Below are 25,785 nucleotides of genomic sequence, written 5' to 3' on the forward strand. Positions count from 1 at the left end.
TTGCTCACCCTTGAACCCATAGCACCTAGCAGGGCGCTCCCACATGGCTGCCTTTCAATACGTAGTTTTGGCTTAATGAGTGAATGAGGTAGGTCTCAACTCCCCAACCAAGGAACGGTGGCCAGAGGGCAGGGCTCACATCATGTATAGTATCCCCGAATTTCCCTGAACACCAGAGGTGGGCATGTAGTAGGTGCTTGATAAAGACGCACTTGTCTGATGGGGATCACATGGACAAGAAGCATGCCGGCGGAGAGGAGAGGAGCCAGCCTCCTGGAAACGCGTCCAGGGCTCAGGCACACCTCGGTGTGAGTCAGCGGAGCCCAGACTCCCCACTGCAAGGGCTGTAGGGAGCGGAGGGCTGATTCTGCTTGAGAGATGCAACGAGGTAGCCCAGGATCTTTATCTGCAAAAGCGGTCATGCCTTAGCACACCGCTCCGCCCCACCCCTTTTGGAAAAAGATTGATAAGCATAATGATGATGTTTTAATGAGCTTAATTGCACATTCCTTATGTTCTTGCGGACTTGCCAACCAGCTACTTCAGCATCCAGCAGTTTACTTGTAATAACTTTCCCCCTTTCTCCACGCCGGGGAGCATAATTATTCCTGCGGTAATTCGGCCCTCGCTCCCTCCTCCCATCCCTCTCTCTTTTTCTTGCTGTTCCCCCCCTCCCCCTTTCTGGGAATGGCTCTAAATGGGTATCTTTGAAAGGAGGGTGGCAGGCTGCTTTTGGTACAGGACTTACCAAGAACCCTTTCATCAAAGAAGCCCTTGTGAGCACGCCCTGGCCCCGAGCCAATCAGATCATCTCGCTGTCTGTTTCGGAGGAAAATCTGACCCTGGTATGCAAGTCAAGCCGAGTCTGCAGACAGGCTGACTGCGCTCCTAGGCCAACCTGTCTTAGCCACTGAGAAAACGCTGAAGGGAAAATTACCTGTTTGGCTCCAGACGGAATTAACATTTTTTATATATACAGAGATACACACAAGTATGTTTATTATTTTTTGTTTAAAACTGTTTGCCTATCTAATATATTCATTAATGTTATCTGGTCAGTACTTGAAACATTTTGAAATATGTGCAAATGCAATAAGGCTACAAGGCCTGGAGGCAAAATAAGATGAATTTTCTAATTAAATGACAGAAAACTGTTTGGGGATTAACGAATGGCAGTTCTGTAATGTGTTTACGAGGCTCTGCTTGGAGCAGGGACATTTGGTCCAAGAACAGGCCCTGGTGGGTTAAAGGGCTGGGATCCTCCACACCCCAACTCCTCCTCCAGCCCTCCTCCTGAAACCACACCCCACCTCCATCAAACACGGAAGGTAAGGGCGTGGCCCCAGCCGGGCAGACTCAGCCCTTCCTCAGCGCCCAGGGCTTAGCTCACTGAGAGGTCCACGTTCCCAAGCAGGCCTCTTGCTGTCATGGGTGCTAAAGAGATGCCTCAGAATTGTACGTGAGCTTGTCTTCTGCATGGAGTTACCTTCTCTTCAGTCCCCAGCCCCAAAGACATCTCAAGAATACCTTTTTGACATTTCTAGACAATTGCAGAAAAAGGTCATTACTGAGAAATATATTGTATACTTGCTGTTTGAATAACAGCACTGACACATTTCCTCTTTCCTGGGCCCCATTCTCCAGTGCTGCCACACACACAGCTGCCTCCTGAATGCAGGGGCGGGGCCAGCTTCCAGGGCGCGAGAGAGAAGAGGTGACCTTTGCCCTCCAGAAGAGGATCTGGGCACCTCTGTATCTTCAGGATTACTTTGGATGCTTAAAATGTACTAACAGTTTGATGTCACTGAAGTCTTAATGGTGCCACTGTGTGCAGGTGATAGAAACATTGCACTGTGGAGTTTTTTCTTGGTATTTTTCAGAAATTTCCAAAATTTCTACAACGGACCCTGGAAAGGTATAAAATACGCTTTTAAAAAGAAACTTCTTGGGAGCACCGAACAGGCACATTCCTGAATTGAGTGGAGTCCACTTAGGGACAATAAGCCCCGCGACATCCAGTAATGGTGGGAGGGGGTCTGAATGGGAAGGGGAATTTTAATGAGCGGGGCAGCTTGAGAGTCACAGCTGGCTTGGGCTAAGTCCCTGGAGTGTTAAATCAAGTAATAACAATACATATGAGCGTGTTTTACATATGAGATTTCATAACTTCCTGAGACATAAACAAGTCCCTTCCCCCTTGGTCGCCTCCTCCTAAGGAATGTCTACATTCTTGCTTTTGGCTCAACTTTCCCCCCAAAGTTTTCCTTGTCTAGGCAAAAGGGCAGGGCCCCAACCGGAATGCCAGCCCTGTTTCCTCTGGTGGTCCAGGCTGCACAGTTAGGCAATGACAGGGGCCACCTCAAGTTGCAGGAAGACATTCGTGTGCTTCATCTCTCCCGAGCGCCTAGATTCCCACCTGTGCTGTGTGCAGAATTCTTGTTACAGTTTTAGACTTGACCCTGGAAAGGATGCATGGAAGTTCTCAGATGCTCTGATTCACTCTGACCGGAAGGGTTTCTTCCTGGGAGGGTGTTCTCTCTCTTTTATGATCCCCATAAAAGAAATAGGCTAAAATGGAGGCTTTTCCATCCACAAGAGAAATATCAAATTCTTCTCATATATTCACAGAAAAGAATCTTACTCCGTTCCTGGGTAGGCAGAACATAAATGGCGGGTGGAGGGGAAGAGTTTATGTTTGACCTTGCACACTCTCTTTTCCCATGCTAAGGGAAAATAGCCAATTTCCATCACCGAATTGCATTTCTGAATGACCGATGGAAAAAAAGGATGGAAAAAATTCCTTGCAAATAGTGCATGCCATGCTATAAAACTATTAGATATTAGTAATTATAGGTTTGGTCTCAACAGCAAAATGCTGTTTACTGTGGAGGGAAATGTTTTTTTTTTTAGCAGAATAAACTCTTTCTAGGATGTGAACACTGTCCACCATTCTGAGAATAGTAACTCTGGAAAACACACACACACACACACACACACACACAAACACACAACAAAACTCCAACTCATTCCTCTTCCAAAGGTGGGAAAAGTGGCTTAGGGTGTTTCTTTTCAGCTATGGGACTAAGGGTTGTTTTATTATTATATTCAAAAGATTGAAGCTTCGTCTTTTTTTTTCTTTTTCACGTATATAAACCCAGTGAAGGAATTCTTTTTGCAAAAGTAAGTTGTAAGTCTAACAGCTGACAGTACATTTCACTCTGGGTATAAGTAGAAATGTCCATATATTGCCATCTTCTTGGGGCTGTATCTATTTATGTAATCTCTCCAATGCATAACTAAGTCTGACTTAATTTATAAAAACCTTTCTGTAAAATATACCCACAAATCGAGGCGGGGGGGGGGGGGGGGTCCTTTTCCAGGCCACATATCTTATTTTATTGATTTGTAAAGTATGGTTTCAGAGTCTATAAGCTATAGGCCTCTAACACACACACACATACACACATACACACACACACACACGTAAGTGGGGGGGCGGGGGGAAGGTCCATGTTAGTGAAATGAAGGACCAGAAATAAGCCTGCAGTGTTCCCAAAGGAGAGACTGCCAAACCACCATCGCCCCCATGCAGTGGAATTTAAGGAGGCAAACAGCAGAACACCTGCCAGGCAGCATGGTTCTTCATTCCTAAATACACTGATATTGGGGTTGGGTAGTTCGATACAGAAAACAACTCGTGGTTTAGTGAGTGGAGGAGGCCTTTTGTCTGAAAGATGTTCGTCACCTGCCTAAGGCAAGCAGGCCTTGGAACACCCTGGCTGCCCTAACAGGGGACGAAATGCATGTGTAGTGGGCATTTTCCCAAAGAATATTCCCACCGAGGGAGACTCAGACCTTCAGCATTTTCAAAGATTTTTCAAATGGCCCAAGGGCCAGAGAGTGCTAGAGCAACAGAAATGCAGCGGACAACATCTGTGAGTCTTTTTTTCAGGAACTGCAGCTGGTGAGCTGGAGACGCCTCTGTAATTAGGACATTAATTCTGTTTCAGAGTGGTAAATAGTGTAATTCAAATTGCACAAACCAGGGGGAGATGCAGGGCAGGACCAGAGGACCAAATGGAGTCAGGGTGACCACGGAGAGGAGGCTGTGCTTGGAGCCAGACTGGGCTCAGCCCGGGGGCTTCTGAGTGTCACCATAGCTCAGTGGGTGGGAATCGGCCATTAACACGAGCAAACTCCTCACAACTGCATATTACGGTTTCTCGATGCCTGTTTCCAGTTTATAGTTCTCTATGTTACCTATGCAGAGTTATGTCTCAACTATGACTGGTTCTTCTCAACCTGAGAAGAGAGATCTGCCTTCTCTCTGAATTCGAAGTTAAAAGAACTCTGAAGTTGTAGTGAAGGAGATGCGCCTGGTACCTGTTGGGTAAGATTAGGTAAGTTGTAGCCATTAGAGCAGTGATGGCGAACCTATGACACGTGTGTCAGAGGTGACACGCAAACTCATTTTTTTGGTTGATTTTTCTTTGTTAAATGGCATTTAAATATATAAAATAAATATCAAAAATATAAATCTGTTTTACTATGGTTGCAAATATAAAAAAATTTCTATATGTGACATGACACCAGAGTTAAGTTAGGGTTTTTCAAAATGCTGACACGCCGAGCTCAAAAGGTTCACCATCACTGCATTAGAGAATGCTGCCCAACCTCTGTCTATTCTCCCAGCGTGGAAACTCATTGTTGAGCAAAGGAAACACGACCTGCCACCTGCACAGGGTTGAGTACGTCCAAGTGACTGTATAACCAGCAAGAGGAGAGATCAGCCCCTTACTTGGCAGGTAGGTGGTGTTAGTGCATCCTGTCCTGGGGACCGCTCTAAAACACATCATCTCCAGTTGGCTCTTGGGAGTCCCAGATGCTTATTCCAGTTCTTCATTTTAATGGACAGATGGACAATATTAGTTCTTCTACTGATCCTATTTACAAAGGTGACTATAATTGCCTCCAATGGGGCCATACATTTTAGAAAAAGTGAACAATATTTTAAATGATGTCAATGCTGCCCAGGACGCCTAAGAAGATCTGAATAGTTTGTTTTACGATTGCTCCTCCCTGTCTCTCAGGATCATGTGGAGATAAGACAAGGCCTCTAATTGTCTCTGGCATGTTTTAGAAGAGAATGCACATGCGTTCTCTACTCCTCACTCCATGTCACTATCTCTCTTCACCTCTTAAAATGTCTTTAATAACCTCTCAAGGTGCACACTTCACTGCCACCTATAAAATTGCTCAATGCTAATTAAATTGCAAAGGGCTTTGCCCTAACAATTCCAATCATACTATTAAATGTAATGAATGAAATGAATGAAATAAAAGAAATAGTTCCCAGAATTCAGCCCAGGTGTATCTTTTTTTCTTTGTTAATCCTCACCTGAGGATATATCTTTTTTCAGTGATTTTTAGAAAGTGTGGAAGGGAGGGGGAGAGACACACAGAGAGAAACATCAATGTGAGAGAGACACATCAATTGGTTGCCTCCCACACACACCCCTACCAGGGCCAGGGATCGAGGCTACAACCGAGGTACAGGCCCTTGACTGGAATCGAACCTGGGACCCTTCAGTCTGCGGGAAGATGCTCTATCCACTGAGCAAAACTGGCTGGGGCATCCCAGGTGTATCTTGGGCAGAACACCTGCAAATATCTGAGGCCAGGTGTTCCAACAACAGGAGGTACTTGGGCCAATAGTCTTTGAAGCAAAAACCTATGGCCAAGAGGATCTGTATTAAACATGTTTACATACAACCAATCAGGCTTCCTTTTGGTGGAGCAGTTAATCAGATTCCAGGACATTACCCCAGGGAGGCAGCAGGTTGGACAGAAGGCAGTGGTTGACCAGTTGGTTTTTAAAGGGATGATTTGAAGGTCACGTGTGTATTAGCAGACCAGAAACCCATGGGCTGCTCTTGCCTCCCACTGACCCTTCCTCCTAAGGGGCAGCCTACTTGGCTGGGTATTCTTTCCCCTTTCTAGGCTGTCCTTGGTGAACAATACAAACGGATTTCAACCAGACACCTGTGCTTATGAGAAAAGAGTTGGGTGTTTCCAGGGCTGGCCCTGCACAAATAGTTTCCTGCTTAAAACCAGCTCTCGGTAGGAATGGTCCTTAAGCTGTTTGGTATTTGGCCATCTCTCACCGGAAACAACACAGTTCTGGAATTAGCTTTCCTTATCGCTTAGGCAGAAATGCAAATGAGTGTTTTGTTTAGTGTAGTCGGTCTTTGCACAAAGCTTCGATTGAATGCTGTAAGATAGGCCATGCATGCTGTAGTTAGACCCAGCACCGCCCCCCCCCCGCCCCACCCTTCCTGTTGTGAGGTGCCTCACCCCACACATTTATGTGACCCACCTGCTCCCACAGGCTTCTGACCTCTGGTCTAGAAGCAGAGGTGCACCTTGGAGGGTCTTTTCTTAGTAATTATTGAGCATTGTGTCTTCCCTCTACATGATTAGCTAACCAACAGGGAGTTAATTATTGAGCACCTACGGTGTGCCTGCAGTGCGAGGTGCTGGTCACAGAGATGAGTGAGGCCACTTCCTGACTTCCAGTCTGGTGTTTCCATCCAGACCCTGTCATGTCAGAGCTCTCTGCCCAAACTCAGGCCACATTCCCAGCAAATCTCCCTTCAGTCCTTACACAGAAAGAGACCTCAACCTGAATTCTTTTCTCTTTCCTTAAAGATAAGCACTTTACACCAAACGCCAGTTTAAGCATTGACATTATTCTACAGGGCCACGGAACCTTCACTATCCACACTGACACTTTGGACAGATAAAGGAGGGTGTGTGTGTGTATGTGGGGGGAGTTGGGGGGCACAAGCCAAATCCAGGAGGTGGCAGAAAAAGGAGAGAACAAAACACACGTTCATGCACTCACATAGGGGAAAACCAGTTGGGAAAGTTTCCTTTTCTTCTTGGATGGCCATTTAAAAAAAATCCCATGTGCTATGTGTGTCTATGGAAACCTTCCTTATCTCAAAGATAGTGAGGTACTAAAGACTGCCGTTGCCATGGAACGAGCAGTATTTGCTTTTTATTCTATTGCACAATATCTAATTACAGAGACCCTGATAAAATTATGCATTCCTAAGCACAAATTAAGGCCCTTCTACAGGAGCCTCCAAGTACATACTTTATTTTTCAAATTTCATTAAAAACAAAAATCAGGGATGACTTTGGGATAAGCCGTCTAACCAGACTCAGCCCCGTCCAAGATGGACATGCGCTTAGACCTCTAGCTGGGGCTGCTGGCGTGCCTCGGGCGAAAGGTCAGCTCGTGTCCTTCACTCTCCGACGAGAGCCCAAGTCCAAACTCTCAAGCCCTTTCTCCCACTGGAATGGTGCGCAGGACACAGATTCAAAAATCAGTTTCTTTGTTTCCTCTTGAAATACAATAACCGGTTTAATAGCATGGGAGGCTGAGCTGCTCCTTTGAAAAGGTCACGCATTACAAAAACAGTTGCTACTCCTTCCCCAGTATTTATGATTTTATACTTATGTACCTTCACACATGTGTACTGTTTTTAACATAATACTCCACTTTGAAAATTATCTTTTGAGTCAACATAACAGTTCAAGATGCACATACGTGCGTGTGTGCATGTGTGTGAGGTTCATTTAACGGGTGGACTAGTATAGTATTCTATTGCATTGGCCCTCCCCTTATCCATGGACATTTATGTTGCTTTCCAATTCCTGCTGCTCCAACGAACATTCTGATAATGTCCTTTTGTTGGGTACCTGTAGGGGTTTTTCTTAAAGTCTTCCAATCGGAGTATAGCTGAGTTTGCGAGAACCGATTTCCAGTGCCCTAACTTCCATGTGAATGATCTGCTATAGCCAATCCTCTGAGATTCATGCTAGCACTTCCGCACCACTGTCTTTCCTCGACTGTCTTCTCCCACGCACTAAGAGGCTTTGCCCAGGGCGGGGGGTACGACTCCACAGTGCCACGTTGGGAGACAATATGAACTATCTGTTGCTGAAAGTAGCTACCCCTTCAATCAAGGACCACAAAGCCAGGCTGGGGCGTTGAGTCTCTCCCTGTTTTACACGGAGCCCCGTGGAAGGTGGAGCCTGGTGTTCGGCCCTTGTTGGGATGGTCTGAATTCAGATATATTGCAGGGTGGAAGTGTGCATGTTTTGATCCTTTATGCCCATTGAAAATGTAATGACTTCACCTCTTCCATCTCCTGACTTATTTTCAAAGAATGCAGCTCTCCTGAGAATTTTGTGGGGACACAGCAAAGAGACTGTCAGTAAAATGTATCGATGGTGGCAGCACCTCATGTCCTTCGAATGACAAATTCAGACAGGCTTGAAGCTCTATGCTCTACACACCTACCTGAGCCCTCCCTACGTGCTTCCCACCAGCATAGAAACAGAATTCGGACGTGCCCTGTGGTCCTAGGGACCTGTACTAACATAGTTCTTTAGATTGAGAAAATGAAGGCAGGCTTGCTCTGTCAGATAACGAGTCCACTTTGGTTGTTTTGACCGTGAAGACTGGCTTTGCTAATTGGGTTATATAGTGGATGCGTCCATAAATTGAGTGAGGTTCATGCGTCCATTAATTGAGTGAGGTTCATCTATTGTTCCGTGCTTTTGATGAGAATATATTTAAAGTACATGAGACGAAAGCATATGCTAAAAAAAGATTTGATTGGCAAAGATGGATTTATGTGAACAATAATTTGTTTTTTCCCAAACCTTTCCAAGTGTATTTAATTCAACAAGGTCCCTCTGAGAGTGTCATGTGTGAGAAATACCAGCACATGCATAGGGATAGGCATCCAGGATGCTTGCTTTCAGAACAAGCAATAAATAACTGGCTAGGCAATCTCCCTGCACCTCTGCGGAGGACAAGACATCCAGAGAAAACTTGACTGGCTCAGGTAAGATGATAACACATACTGCTGGAGGTGAGTCACCAACTGTAGGAATAAATTAGAGTTCATTGAAATAATTCTTCTATTGCTATGTAGGGAGAATCTAACCGCCTGAGGAAAAGGGCACAGCCGCTCCTGGTAGTTGGTCTTCTCAGTATGACCCTCAAATGCACCCCCAGGTCAGATCCCGGGATGACTATCCTGATGTGTATTTGGGATGTATTTATTAAGGAAGGTACCCATCTGCTTGGGTGACACTGCCCTGAGACAGGCATGTCAGCAGCCTGTAGTAGAAAGAGTGTCTTAGCAGGAATCCCAGTTGGTTTCACTATGACTCACAGTAGGTCCCTGGGTCTCAGTTTCTCCTTCTATAAAATGAGGAGTTTGAGCGTATGTTCTGAGGTTCCCGCTCATCACCTTGGCCTTGGCCCACCACTTCTCTCCAAGGTGACTATGAGCCCCAGGCTGATGCCCTTGGTCTGGGCATTAGACTACCACTGTGGCCTATATCTGGGCTGCATGAACATGGCTGCCCCTCCTGAGAACATTCCAAAAGCTTCCTGGTGGATTTTTTAAAAAAAATGTATGTTTTTAATTTACTGCAGAGAGGAAGGGAGAGGGAAAGAGAGATAGGAACATCAATGATGAGAGAGAATCATTGACTGGCTGCCTCCTGCATGCTCCCCACTGGGGATCAAGCCCGCAACCTGGGCACGTGCCCTGACGGAGAATTGAACCAGTGACCTCTTGGTTCATAGGTAGATGCTCAACCACCTGAGCCACACTGGCCGGATTTTTAAATGTACAAGTGAGTAACACTCAGGGAACCCGTTTCAGCCCCAGGAGGCAGCACCTTGACCTCAGATACGTCACAGTAACTTGAGTTTGCCAGACGGAAGCAGCCACGCTCCCCTCAATCTTTGCTTCCCTTTACACAGCCTGAGCCTCCAAGCAAGGATGGAGAGGAATCCAGCACGTACCAAGGCCTTCAGGGATCCATACAGTTATTTCTCTCCTTACTGATTTTCTTATGTTTTATTCTAGGCACCCTAAGAGAAAATAAGTAGTGAACAAGGGTACTTGTGGCAGGTGATAAAAATAGCCTTGTCTGCTTTGCTATTATAGAATTACACTCAGAGGGTTTCTCAAAGCCCCCCATCCCTTTTTATGGGAACTGTTCAGAGAGGCAGGGTGAGTCCTGAGCAGGGAGACACGGACTGGATGAGATGGACTTGTCCGTGTATAAGGGAGTCGATAAGTATGCGTCCTCCCACGTCTGGCTGCCTTGGTTCAGATCTGGCCTCCACCACTTGCTGACTGTGTGTCTGGGTTGGGTATATGGCTGGATCTCTCTGGGTCCCATTTCTTCACCTGTAAGTGGGAACAGCCTCATACAGTTCTTGCGAGGCTCAAATGAAAGAAGCAATGGAAACACTCAGCTCAGGGACTGGGGCATAGTAAGGACCGAAGTATTATTATTATTACTTTAGTTTTATCACAGTGTCAGGCATGCTAGAAAGATTATTCCCTTCACTTATTAAGTAGGAAAATCTAGCGGTCAAATCTGTCATCCGTGGTGGCAACACCTGTGGTGTTTTCTTTCTCCCCAGGATTTTCCCCCATTATAACACGGAAAGCCAAATCAAATTTGCTCAGCTAATTTTGGCCTGAGAGGTGTACTTAGGACCCTCAACATTGGCCTTACAGGTCAGGCTTATCAGTTCACACTTGTTAGGGTGAAAAACTCCTTTCCTATCACGGCTCCTGCCACTTCCCTTATCCTGTCTTTCTCCCGGAACAAGTGGCCTTGCAAGATACTTCAGCCCTGATTTGGCAAACACACTTGTTTTGTGAGAGCAAGTTCCGCCCATGTGTACGACTGGGGGTTGTAGACATTGGAGGGCTTATCAGAGGAGGCCTTTCTCCTGCAGGTGCCAGGGCATGGAGAGCAGGGCCCCTGCGGGCGGTCCCCTTCTAATTAGGACTGTCCCACCACTTCCTGGCGATGGCTCCCAGGGACACCAGGATCCATGCAGAAGATTGCATTGTATCTATCAATCCTTGGGGTAGACTGGGAAATGTTTTAGCTGGAGCAGGAGGAACGTGATTTTTGGAACATGAGTGGAGGAGAGGTGGTGAGCTTTGTCGAATGCACAGTCATCGGACGTTCTCTATCATGATAACATTTGTTTCAAACAGACCTTAGATTCCAGAGTCCTAGAGGGAGTTGGCCCAAGGGTGCTCAGGAATATAGCAAATCTGTTTCAGGATTTGAATGCCTATATTTGTGGGTGTAGCAAATACTGACCAAAGGCTAGATGCCGAGTGCCAAGCTGGGGCAGGGAAGGAAAAGGTTTCATAAAATGAGATGCTAGTTAACATAACTGAATAGATAAGAGCTGGGCCACTAAAGATGGGTTCACATCTTAGCTCTGTTACTTGCTACCCAGGTGACTTTGAGCATTTCCTGTGAAGTGAATGCAACTTCTCAGCACCCTGATCGCTTAGATCAGTAGTTCTCAACCTTCCTAATGCCGAGACCCTTTAATACAATTCCTCATGTTGTGGCGACCCCCAACCATAAAATTATTTTCGTTGCTACTTCATAACTGTAATTTTGCTACTGTTATGAATCGTAATGTAAATATCTGATATGCAGGATGTATTTTCATTGTTACAAATTGAACATAATTAAAGCATAGTGATTAATCACAAAAACAATATGTAATTATATATGTGTTTTCTGATGGTCTTACGCGACCCCTGTGAAAGGGTCGTTAGATCCCCAAAGGGGTCGAGACCCACAGGTTGGCGACCCACAGGTTGAGAAGCACTGGCTTAGAGGGTCAGTCCCTCACTTGTTTGGGCCACCCTAGGAATATGTTCTTGTGGCCAAATGTCTTGTATAATTTGTAAGATATTTAACTGTCTTTGTACTTGACTCTCCCTTGGGTTGGGTAGCACTGGATTGGCTGTGGGGATTTTTGGGTTCCAGTGAAGGGAAAGTTGAGTTAGGGATTATTTATTTAGGATGTAGTAGGGTATGTTTATACATTTCACAGTCATTTCCATGTTTGGTTAAATTATTGCTAGCTGTCCTGGGCTGGAAACGACCAACTCATCTTGTGCTGGGACATGAAGTGGCAGGGTCAGAGGTCATATGAACTTGTCTGAAAGCACCTGGCACTGAAAGTATGTGGGAGGTAGAGAAAAAATATGTATGGAGCCAGAAACTAGTCCTTGGGGGTGGGGGGGGGGGGGGCGGAAGGGGGAGCGGAGGGAAGGAGATCCAAATCCTACAGCTCATATATAGAAAAATCTGAGAGATGTTTTGGTGACAACCATCTCAAAAACTTACATGACATTACTAATATTGAATGATAAAACAAAGAGAAGTTTAGAAACTACTAATATTGAATGATAAAGCAAAGAAAGGTTTAGAAACTACTCTCAGTATTTTCTCAACCATGTTAGAAAAAAGACTGAAGTATTCTTTCACATCATAGAAAATGATATTACGAAATGTGTTATATGAAGAAATGACCGAAGAATATGCAGCCATAAATATAGGAAAAAAAGCATTATAAATGTGTGTCAAGCAATTAATGAATAAAGCAACGCGATTTTCTGGATGTTGTGGTGTTTGCAGTATTTGCCTACTTTTAAAACGTTATTGACATAATAAACACTGACTTTCATAACTAGTTTTGAATGTAACATTCCCTCCTTAGGGAATCCCAACTGCATAACCTTCCAATCCCACAAAACCTGGGTCTGCCCCGGATATCTGCTAGTTTCTTGTGAGGATGAAATCTGCAAGGCAGTATGAGTTTGACCACATATACACACTTGTGGCAAGAGAGTGGATGTTGAATTGGGAGGGGTAGAGAATCGAGGCAGGGAAGTCAATTCTGAGTCTAAGCTAATGGTCTAGACCAGTGATTTCCAACTGGCATGCCGCAAGAAGTTTTAAAACATGCAATACCTGACCTCTTTTCCCTTAGATTGTCAAATAAAAAAATGACAACAGCCATCTGGTGTGAATGCCCTAAATATACAGGTGATACAATACAGTTGTATCTTATAGGTCATGTCACATAATAATGTTGTGTCTGATTGGCTAATTCTTGGTACCAGACATCCTTACAAGTATTATAGTATACAAGTATTGGCACCTGATTTTTTAAAAAAGTCACTTTGGAGCAAAAAGGATAGGTAATTACTATAATTATTTTTTTTTGTCAATCAATAAAAATTATACCTATGTTTTCGCCATATCGGCAAAAAATACAATATATTTTTTTTTTTGGTGTACTGCTGAATTCTAGTAATTAGTTTATGTGTGCCATGGGATGAAAAAGGTTGAAAATTGATGATCTAGACAAGAGAAGATGTGAGCTTGATTTTGGTTTTCTTTTATGTTGTACAATGGACACTAAGGAAAACACCATAGAAAACTGTCACTTTCGATGTTTGACAGTAACGGAGTATCAGCAATTTCCTATGGCTCCAATGTTGAGAATTCAAGAGACTCAAACCAGCAAAGGGAAGAGTGTGTTCTTCCCCCAGGAGCATATCATGTCTCTTTCCTCTCACAGGGCAGGTCCCAGTATTTCACTAGATGTCTTCCAGGTGCTGCAGACTTGGCCTTGTAAACTCCTGAAGTTGAAAGGAGGCTTCATCTGTATTCCTAACTATTAATTCTTGCCTTGGCTAAGTCTAAGCTAATGGTCTAGACCAGTGGTCGGCAAACTCATTAGTCAACAGAGCCAAATATCAACAGTACAACGACTGAAATTTCTTTTGAGAGCCAAATTTTTTAAACTTAAACTATATAGGTAGGTACACCGTTGTTAACTTAATTAGGGTACTCCTAAGGCTTAAGAAGAGCCACACTTAAGGGGCCAAAGGGCCACATTTGGCTCGCGAGCCACAGTTTGCTGACCACGGGTCTAGACCAGCTACTTCCAACTGGTGTGCCTCAAGAAGTTTTAAGGAGGCTTCATCTGTATTTGTAAATATTAATTCTTGCCCTGGCTGGTGTGGCTCAGTTGGTTGCACACAGTTGAAAAAATGCTGGTTTGATTCCTGGTCTGGCACATGCCTGGGTTGTGGGCTTAATCCCTTGTAGGGGGCATGCAGGAGGCAGCTGATCCACGTTTCCCTCTCACATCAATGTTTCTCTCTCTCTCCCTTCCTTTCCCTCTAAAAAATATCAGTGAAAGTATGAAAAATATTAATTCTTATGCTTGTGCTGGGAAGAAGGGTGTTCATTATAGTTTGTCCTATATTTTTTATTTCTGATATATTTGATTACAATGTATATAACAGAAGTATTTATTTTGTATTTTTAAGAAGTTACTCTCTTGAGAGAGAAAATGGAGAGGCGGTTCAAACTTCTTGGACTGTTCCACTGTGGTGGGACGTTCATGAATCTTGGGTTTGCCATGCAGAGTTTAATGCCAAACCTCCAGAGAGCCCAACTTTGCACAAGCAGAGAGGGCTGAGTGTGAGAAATCTCCCCCTGCCTCAAGGAAAGGGAGCTGGCCAGTGGGGAGGGAGTGAAATGGCTCAGCAGCGTGAGTCAAGGATGTTGTTGTTAACAGTTAATTATTACTGAGTATGGACAACTTGCAAAGACAATGTGCAAGGAAGAGCCACATGGCAGGATGGATTAGCTCCAGTCCTCACCCAAGCACACAGCCCTCCGGAAAGTGGTACAAATACCTATAGACGGCAGAGGGCAATAATGAAATACATTAAAAGATCACTGAGTGAGTCATCTCTGGCAAGTAGTAGGCATTCGTGCTGACAAAGTTCATCTCATGTAAGAGTTAACATGAATAAAGATGATTTATGATGGGGTCTGCACATTGTTTCAGAAGAACGTTCGGAGATTTGAGGGTGGGATGGTGAATTTAACCTCTGAGTCCTAATAGTGCTTTGTTTTCCAGATGAGTTCAAGTCTTGTCATATTCTAGATGTGGAGAGCGTACATGGTATTATCTTTGTATAAACAAATAAAAACCAATTCATCTTCCACATGTTTATCTTACTCAGGAACACACATGCACACGTGATCCCAGATAAATCAACCATGTTAGCGAGGCTCTTTTCCCTCATCAAATTAGGAGATATTAGGTTCATTAGAGGCACTTGACTTACAAATCTACGAATAAACAGTTATTTTCCTAAGATGTATTTTGATTGATCATCTGAAACCACATTTCCTGTTCATTTCTAATGGTTTTCTGTAACGTTCCCCTTAAATAAAAGTGGTATATCTGTGAACAAAAATATCTCAATAGACTATATTCTCTAGAGTATAAAAGGACTACATTTTCTACCCGTGCAATGATCACAGGACAGAAATGCTGACGAGAAACCTTTCTCCATGGTATTTTTGAAGAAATATCAGAGACTGCATATTCTTACAGACTTGACATCCTGAAAGGAGATCAGTATAAAACACTCAAATTAAGTCGACTTGCCATTTACCGAAAACCACTCAGCGGCCTCTACTCCTGGAATATTTTAAGCCATTTGTTGGAATTATCATCTCAAATCCTTTCGTCTCCTTCACCATAGTGGAAGGAGGAAAAGAGTTTTGAGTCTTTCCACGCCCTACAAATAGAGCAACATCTCAAAGCCGAGTTTCAGACTCCCCAGACTCTGGCCCCTTAGCAGCTCTGATAATCTGGCCTGGCTATGAAGGCTGGGAAGCTTGGGTTCCCTATCAGGCTGTTTACTTAACACATGTCACATCTAAAATAAGGACTGCTTTAGCTGAAAAAGCAAGTCATTTATAAGTGTGCATTTATAAGGGCAAAAGTCAAGGCAACTGTGCAAACCACTTGTCAACTTATTTAGAGGAAATTGTGTAATCAACTTAACATACCAGTTAGCCTTTACCTGCAAGGTCAAGCTCAGAGTTCCTGCATGTCACCACACGGGCCTATTAATCACTCTGCAGGAAACTCCACATTTTTCTTCAGATTAAACTATAGAAAGTGGAGTGTGAACAGAATCTAGAGTCCATTTCCTATCAGTTTCTTTGTTTCTTCTGACTTGGTTGATGTTTCATAATTACAAATATTTTTCGACTTGTTTGTTACATGATTGAAAATGGGCTCAGAATGATATATTTCCATGTGCATTGCTGAAGGGAGTTTTATTGCACAAAGGTAAATCTAGGTATCTGATGGCTGGATGCCAACTTACTGCCGTAGATTCTAACTAGAGATAGAAAGTGTTGACATCGTTGAACAAGTAACAGATCTTTCATTCTAGGAAAAAAAAAGGATATAAGCTATTAAATTTAATACCATTCCCCCTTCTTTTCCATGCTGTCAAAAAAGTTCAGCTGTGATTTTTGAAGATATTGTAATTTGAGGCATGATTTTTCTTAAAAAAAAATCACATTCAAATACCTTTAAATTTATTTTTACCTGAAAATGTCTTTATTTTGCTTTCACTGTAAAACAGCTTTATTGAGGTATAATTTATATACCATGCAACTTATCCATTTAAAGTATAAATTCAAGGTTTTTTCGTAAATTCACCAAATTATATAGCCATTATCATAATCAATTTTAGAAAAATTTTATCCAAAAAGAAACCCTATACCCATTAGTAGTATCTCCATTTTCCCTCAACCTCTCCAGCCCTTTTCTGGACATTCTATACACATGGACTCATACAACATGTGGTCTGTTGTGTCTGGCTTCGTTCACTTAGCATGTTTTCAAGGTTCATCTAGGTCAGTGGTTCTCAACCTTCCTAATGCCGTGACCCTTTAATACAGTTCCTCACATTGTGGTGACCCCCAACCATAAAATTATTTTCGTTGCTACTTCATAACTGTAATTTTGCTACTGTTATGAATCGTAATGTAAATATCTGATATGCAGGATGTATTTTCATTGTTACAAATTGAACATAATTAAAGCATAGTGATTAATCACAAAAACAATATGTAATTATATATGTGTTTTCCGATGGTCTTAGGCGACTCCTGTCAAAGGGTCGTTCGACCGCCAAAGGGGTCGCGACCCACAGGTTGAGAACCGCTGATCTAGGTTGTATTAGTACTTCATTTCTTTTTTTGTGGCTGAAAAATATACTGCATTTTATTTATCCTTTCATCATTTGATGAACATTTGGGTTATTATACTTTTTGACTATTAAGAATAATGCTGCTATACATATTCATGGCAAGTTTTTGTGTGAACACACACTTTCACTTCTCTTGGGTATATATACCTAGGAAAGGAAAGGCTGGGTCGTATGGCAGCTCCACCTTTAACATTTTAAGGAATTTCCAAACTGTTTTCCAAAGTAGGCTATGTCATTTTACATTCTCATAAGCAGTGAACGAGGGTTCTGATATCTCCATATCCTTGCCAACACTTGCTGTTGTCTTTTTTATTTTAGCCATCCTAATGTGTGTGAAGTGGTATCTCACTGTGGTTCAAACATATTTAAAGAAAATGCTCACAGAAAATATTTGTATTGTTTTCCCATGGCCAGTACTATGAATACCAACCATTCTATGGTTGTAGTATCTTGTATAGCAAACAGGATGGAAGGAAGTTTAGGAAACATGGAAAAAGTACACAAGAAGGCTGAGAGACTTGGGATGGTCAGGGTCTTATTTTTAATGAACAATGTTCTGAATTTCTAGACATCTAAAAACATAAACGACTTAACTATTTCCAAAGGCCATTCAAAGACACAACTTCTTTTGGTTTTGTTTGGTATTTTCTTTGCCTGACTTACTTTAGGAGAATAAACTCAATCTTAATTGCAACATGTAAGTTTAAACAATGATTAATTTGTTTCTGAGGAGCCATTTGCAGCTACTGTTCTATTTGAGTAGCTTCCACGCTTGTGTTTCAACTTTCTGGGGGGCTTGGACCCAGCAACAAGAAAGATAATCCTTCTTTGTGGACATTCCCACAGTTAACTCCACACACATCTGGATGGCAGTTCAATAGTCCACTGTTATTCAAACAATTTGTAATCACACATACTCTGTGTCAGCTAACAAGCCAGGGTGTATGGCTTTTCAGTATTCCGTGGCATGCAGCACGCACAATTTACAAATAAAATAGAAAACCTACAGCAAAGACAACGGCACATTCTTCGTTGAATAGCTGAGTAAAAAGAGCTCCTCTGTTGAAAGACAAGACATCACTTGTTATTTTGACGGTAAATGAAAAGAGGTTCAGAAAACCATATTTCATCTGTTAAATCTCTTAACATGAGAAAGTCTCATATCTGCAGCGCTGAAGAATCTGGGCCCATATGTTTCTCTAAGCTGGGCTTGAAGCAGAGATGGCCACACAATCACCCGCAGAACAAAACATGCAGCTGACAAAATTCTGCAAACTTATCCATCTAAGTCATGATAGACCGGAGAGGAAGGGGAGAATGGACATCCTCACTAGGGTCAACTGTTTTCCGCATTACTTTCAGCTGGAGGATGGAGGGAAGGAGGAGTCCAGTTCAACTCCCCAAGTGGCTGAGTAACAATTTTGGAAACAAAGGGTTTGATAAGGCTGGAGGAAGTGAAGTTGAGCTTGTCCGGAGACTGGGGACAAGGACTGGGGACAGGCTCTCCACATGCACACCCATCGAAACCCCCGACAAGCCATTGAGACGACAAGGTGGCAGAAACAGCACGCCAAAGACCGATCGTCATGGGATAGGGAGGTGTCAGGAAATGCAACCAGAGGTGCAGCTGGGCCACATTCCACCTTCCCTGTCTGATTGACAGCAGGGTGGCCCCTGACCCCAAGGACTGCATGCATCATGGCAATCCGGAGCCCATTCAGAGCAAGTTCAGGCTTTGGAACGTGTGGAGGCCTCACCGGGGGATCATTCGGCTAGGTCACTGCTGAATTCCACAAGACTCAGGCACCAGAGGATAAAGCATTTCTTATCCAGGAGGGCTTTCCCCGCTGGCTTTTTGCCCACAATGCCCTAACTTGACTTTCGGGCTCTGCTGAAAGCTTCCTAATAGAGGGCAGCAACAAGTCCAAGGTAAACACAGTTCTGTCATCTTGTGAACTCAATAATCTCGTAATGAAATAACCATTAAGGTCCAGGTGGCTTGTGAGAGAAAGAAACTGTCACTGTTGAATCAGGTTGTATTGGGAAGAAAAGATTAGTTTCTCACTGAACGTCACATATTTTGATTACTCTCTACCCACAAAATGTTACTCCCTTTAATAGTTCAGGTGTCTAGTCACTTTCTTCCCAATGCATCAGGCATTCCTTGAGGACCTACTGCGTTCCAGGAACTGTGCTGAATCCTGGAGATATAACAAAAAAGGAAACGCAGTCCCTTCGGCCTCAAGGATCTCACAGCCTCTGAGGAGAGCCAAGTCTGCAGAGAACAATTCATCACATGAACTGATCAACACTACAGAGAGGAGAGTGAGGGGGGCACAGAGGAAAGAGTGGTTATTCAGCCCGAGGGCTTAGGAGAGCCAGGACAGAAGGTAACATTTAAGCTGGGCCTTGCAAGATGAATGAGCTCCACCTAGATGAGGGGAGGAAGAGCGCTGGGGATGCTTTGCTGGCGACAGCGCTGCTCACACGTGGCCCAAATGAACCCTCCTCTGTAAGATGATGAGTCAAACTGGTCAGAAACCAGATGAGGAATCTAAACTCCCTTCCCATACTCCATTTTCAATATCCCATTCACCCCAGTCACTGGAGAGGGAAAGAACTGGATTGTGGGGCAGTGAATAGTCTCAACTTCATTAACCAGGCAGGACATTCATTCTGACCTGTGGACATCTATGGGCTAGCAGGAGGGCTGACACACTCACGTCCAGATCTGCCTACGGGGGCTGATCTCCATCTCAGCTCTCTCCCTCACATCCACGGGAAGGCAACCATTCTACGGGTCAGGTATCAAACAAACAATACATAAGAAAGGCAAAAAGAACTGCAAGAATAATGACTCAGCAACAGAAAATCATCAACTTAAGCTTTTTTTTTTAATCTTCAAAAGTATGTCCTGAAGGGAAAGGCAGCCACAGACAGCTTTAATTTGCCAGATCGCTGTAGGTCTCAGTGACCTTGACCGTCATCTTCACATGGATGGAGTGCTCTTGTTCTATTTTAGCGGTACCACTGCGTTTCACATATAGAGGCTCTGCGTTAAGATCACAGAGCTGGATTGAGACCTTACACGCTGTCCCTGCACCCCCAGGGAATGCAGGCTCCTTGCTCACAATTTGCCTAAAATACAGCACGCCCTGTCGAAGGCATCCCAGGGAACAGAAGATGGGAAAGAGACTTTCAGAATTCTGCCTTATTATTTGCTAGAACTTTTTCTTTGAGTTCCTTTTTGTCATTTTTCAAGTTATCTCCTTATGGGACAAAATGAATAATCCATAACTCATTGGAATTTCTCCTTTAAAAAATAATTGTCAACTGTTGAGCAGGCTTTTTCCCTTGATCATTATGGATCACAGCGCTACAGGGTTGGAAGGGGTCAGAGAAGTCATCAAGAACTACAGCACATGTGATGCCAGTAGCCCCTGGGATGAGCATCCTTGTCGAGTATTCAGGTGTGGTGTGTCTACATACTTCCACCAACATCACTTCTCTACTCATTTTTCATTCAAAGCACTTCTCTCAGTGAGAAAGTTCTCTCAGATTAAGCCACAACATGTGTTCCAGTAACTTCTACCTACTGGTTGTGGGTCGAGCCTTTGGGGCCACAGAGACAAGTCTACCCATTTTTCTAAAGAACAAGTCTTGAGAAAGCTGAGAGTTCATTATGTACTTCTCACCATCTCTCACCTCTGAATGCACCCCAGTTCAGAGAGATGTCCCCAATTCTGAAATTTAGGACAGGCTCTCGTTTCTTACTGAAGGAGCTGCTTTTAGAGTCAAGCCCTTCCTAACATTAAATTTCTGTCCTAACTATGCTGCTTATCCCAACCAACATAACTTTCCTTATTCCTTCATTCATCCCTCTAATCTAGCCATACATCTTTCTACCCACCCACCCATCCAACTATCCATTCATCTACCATGTACCCATCCATCCATCCATCCATCCATCCATCCATTCATCTAGTACTTATTGAGAACTTGCCATGTGAGAGGTACCATTTTAGGGATTAGGTTAGAGTAGTGAACAAGATAAATAAGGTCTCTGTCCTTGAATAATTTCCAATCCAGTAAAGGCTTTTCATGATAATCAAGTAAATAAATGAAGAAAGAGAATAAGGAATAAGATATTAGGTAAGGTGGACAGGGAAAGCCTTTTTGAGGAGTGACATTAAGGAAAAGAAGGAGAAGAAGGAGCCAGCCAAGTGATGATCTAGAGCAGTGATGGCGAACCTATGACACACGAACTCATTTTTTTGGTTGATTTTTCTTTGATAAAATGGCATTTAAATATATAAAATAAATATAAAAAATATAAATCTTTGTTTTACTATGGTTGCAAATATCAAAAAATTTCTATGTGTGACACGGCATCAGAGTTAAGTTAGGGTTTTTCAAAATGCTGACACGCCGAGCTCAAAAGGTTCGCCATCTCTTATCTAGAGGAAAAACGACAGGAAAATTGAATAGCCAGGGCAATAAGTGAGCAAGAGTGAATGTAGGGCAGCGGGGAGAGGAAGAACAATAGGAGATGGAGTTTGAGAGGTACGGAAGGGTCAGACTACACACATACGCATACAACTTTAAATTTCACCACTCAGATTAGAGTTGTTTATAAATTCAATGTCACCTGCTTGTAGGAAGGATAAATCAAATCCATTGATCCCTGTCTCTCTGTGGTCCATGCATATGCTGCTTTTCTCCAGAATGTCAGTTAAAAATGTTATGTAATATGTCAGTGGAGTGCCACAGGGGACTCACTGACCAGACTGACAAAAATATTAATTTCAATTAAATTTCAGGATTCCTGAGTCGTCTAGGAAGAACAGGGTAAAACACCATGAGCCAATTCACATAACTCAAGAACAGGCTTTGTGTGTTCTAACCAATTATACCCCTCCCCTGGTTTTAACAGCTTTGTTTATGAAGCCCATATTGAAAATCAAATGTTTATTACCATTTTTTGAAGGTGAGGTAGAGAACTTGGCAAAGTATTGATTAATAACTTGTGGATGGCTGGTGCAGGGAAACCAGTTTTGAACCCAGCTGTAAACAGTGCATCGGCACAGTGTTTCAGCTGTTTGCAGGCTCAGAGCTTGCCAGTTGGTAATTAGTTGCAGATTTTCAATTACTTCTCAGCAAACAAAATAGTTTTATTTGCATTGTTTACGTGGCATTTTATTTAGAAAGAATCTGATTGATTATTTTTAAAGACAGTGAATCTTGAAGGTTTGGATAAAATAAATAGATACAGTTTGTAGTAGCCCTATATCTGTATTTTTGTTTTGAGTGATATCAGGGTACATAACTTGGCAGAGATTCAATCAGCTCTATCACATGTTCCCCAAATGCCTCCTGTGCAATTTGTCAAAAAGGAGATTTTTGGCAACTGCATGTAAAACTCCTGAGATTTGTAATGAGCAACATAATCTGAGGAGGAAACTCCCCCCAGCAAAGTTGCATTTTCTGCTAATTGAAACTGGTAAACCAATGTGGGTAACTTTAAATTCAATAGAAGATTAAAATAATTTTGTTTTTAAATGTTAGTCCTTGATACTTTGCATCAGGCGGGTTCTCTCTGTGACTTAGGGCTCCTTACATGCCCACACTTTTATCTTTGGAGAATGAAATTAAAACAATTCAGCAAAATACTTATTGAGGACCTACACCAGTAATGGCGAACCTTTTGAGCTCAGCGTGTCAGCATTTTGAAAAACCGTAACTTAACTCTGGTGCCGTGTCACATATAGAAATTTTTTGATATTTGCAACCATAGTAAAACAAAGATTTATATTTTTGATATTTATTTTATATATTTAAATGCCATTTAACAAAGAAAAATCAACCAAAAAATGAGTTCGCGTGTCACCTCTCAATTTTGTCCACATGTACCACTGTTTCCAAAAATAGGTTTGCCATTACTGACCTACACAGTGGTTGGTGTTAGAGATGCTACCAAATGAGGAAGGCAAGATTTCTGTGCCCAGAAAGATCAGAGTTCAGTGGGGGAAGGGATGGAACTTTATAAAGACCATTATTAAAGACTGGCTGGAATAAGTAAGTATTATGATCAGCAAAAAGCCATGGGATTAGAAAGAAAGGAGGAATTTATCCTGACTAGCACATCAGAGAGGGAGATAAGGTAAAATGCAGTAGATGGCAAAGGAGAAATGGATCCTACAGTTGGGAGAATTGCAGGATTCCTGAGTCGTCCAAGAAGAACAGGGTAAACCACGAGCCAATTCATGTAACTCAAGAATAAGACATCTTGGGGAGAGGGGACAGGACACATAAAGGCATGCAAGAGTAAGCAAGAACCTTAGTCAGAGACCCATGAGTCTAGTGTGGTTGGATAGAAACGGTGTGTCAGGTGAGGTTGGGAATGAGGTAGAGGGAGTGGAGGAACAGAGGTGGACAGCCTTAGACAGCATGGTAAAGAACTCAAACCCTGCTCTGCAGGTGGTGGGGAGCCATGAAGAGCCCTGAGCAGAGCAGTGACATGATCAGACACATCTGTGTCTGAGAATGACCCGCTCCTGAAAAGGGTCAGGAGCATTAAGAATACACGTGAGAATGAATGGATTTTAGGAATTTCAGATGTGGAATCAACAGAACCTATAGAACAAGAAAATAATAGGTGTGAGACAAGAAGACAGGTCCAAACTGATGCTCAGGCTTCCATAGATGCCAATGACATTATCCAAGAGCAAGAACATAGGAAGAGGAATAACTGTGGTGGGGTAAGAATGATAAACACCCTTCCCCCACCCTAGAAAATGCCATAGTAAAACACTACGGCAGACCTCAAAAACATTATGCTAAGTGAAAGAAGCCAGTCATAAAAGATTACATATTACATCATTCTATTTATATGAAATATCCAAAATAGGTAAATCCACAGAGACAGGGGCTGGGGAAATGGGAGAGTAACTACTTAACAGGTACAGGGGCATCTTTTTCCATAAGGAAAATGCTTGGAAGTAGAGAAAGGCGAAGGCTGTAAAACATTGTGATTATACTAACAAACAAAACAAAAACAAAAACAAACTCCCCCGAACACCAGGGCAATCCACGGTACCTTGTATTCCAGAGCTGCATGTACCAAGAACCTCCTCTTAAACCCAAATAATACCAACGCAGGAAGGGAAGGCAGGACTGCGCCCATTCGCTACGTGGAATTGCCTCTTTGGTTCCAGGGGCCACACTCCTTCCTACCTGTTATTATGAGATTTTCCTTGGAAGGCCTGGGCTGACATACTTGGGAATGCTTAATTTGCTACAACCTTATTCCTTGTGGGCATATCCTCTACTTGGGGACCGTCTGCCTTTACAATGTCAAACTCTGGCTGACCTGGTAATGTGAGCAGTCAATCCGTCATGTGGGAGACATACGAGGGGAGGGGAAGAAGGAAAGCACATAGAGAGAGGAGCATGTAGGTCAGGAAACAGTAAGGAAAACTTTCTGGCATGCACAGTGGTCATCAGTGACCCTGGGGGAATAAAGGGCTCCCTGATGCTCAGTGCATCATCAGGAAGATTAATGAACCTGTGCAAAGGCCACACACAATGTGAAAGGCCCCGTAATGGATCTCCAAACGCTGGAGTCCCTGTTTTCCAAAAGGGTCATGAAACAAGGAAGGGAAAATAGTCCCTAGTAGCTGGAGTTGGATGACCTCGGCCATGACGAACATTGCAAAGCAACGACTGGGCTTGTCTGGGATTCCCTTCATTCTCAAGTTGAATCTGATCTGACAGATGTGGTGAGTAATTAAACCCTTGTCCATTCATAGGCTGAATGCGCGCACTGCCCAGAGAATGGGGCAGGAATAATGAGAGGCACAGCCCCTCCGGGACTATTCAGGAGTGCTCAGATTTGCATGGGCACATGAACCCGAAGGAAGTGGATTATGCTGGCTTGGCCAGGAAGTGGAGACTCCAAAGCGTTCTGATTTGCATAAATGATAGAAGGCTGAGAGGCTTCAGGGCTCTCCAAGGAGGCCAGGTGTAGCTGCCTTTCCTTAAATCTGGGACATTTTTGTAGCTAGATGCCTACTCAGAAGGCTCTATAGTAGGAAATTGAACTTGTGATGTGATTTGCTCAAATATTTTGTACACATGTACCACTGTTTCCAAAAATCCTGATTTTTTACAAGCGAAGTTTTTGCACAGCCTTCTAATGAATAGATTCCTTTAATTACTTTGAAAAAAGGTGATTTGGTAAGGAGTAATGCATTCTATTATGATTACTGCTGTCAAATAATTTCTCATTGCGTGACAAGGTGCTTAAGTGAAGAATTGTTTACGGCTTTAAAAACACAGTTAATGCCTCTCAGAAAGGATTACTTTCTTTTTAACTTTCAAATGAAGGCTACCAATTAATTAATCTATTTACATAAAAATGTCTTGGATCAGCTACCTGCAAAGATAAAGGGTGAAATCTATCCTCTAATTGAAAAAAAGAAAAACTGCTATAAAATATGTGGTAATAAACATACAAGAGTACTCTACAAAAAGCAAATGGAAGCCATTAATTAAAAACTGAAGTGTCCCAAATTTCATTTTATTTTATGCAACATTAAAAACAGGGATGCCACAGACTTTCCTGAATAACTTTCCTTTAAACATGGCTTTCCATCTACACTATTTTACTGAATTTTCTCATCGAGAGTCATGCAAAATTACATGATGGTTTCAGATTGGATGTACATCTCCCTTCTGTCTTTCCCCTCCCAGGTAG

General features: G+C 43.0%; 1 protein-coding gene across 4 annotated transcripts in view; it reads right to left on the reverse strand.

The window, feature by feature from the left end:
- The window catches only part of VTI1A (vesicle transport through interaction with t-SNAREs 1A), a 313,936-nt gene that overhangs the window by 53,630 nt on the left and 234,521 nt on the right, over positions 1–25,785 (reverse strand). The window lies entirely within an intron of this gene.

The sequence above is a fragment of the Myotis yumanensis genome, unplaced genomic scaffold (genome assembly GCF_028538775.1).
Source record: "Myotis yumanensis isolate MYYU_CA2020_CCGP unplaced genomic scaffold, mMyoYum1.0.hap1 SCAF_13, whole genome shotgun sequence".
NCBI lineage: Eukaryota > Metazoa > Chordata > Mammalia > Chiroptera > Vespertilionidae > Myotis > Myotis yumanensis.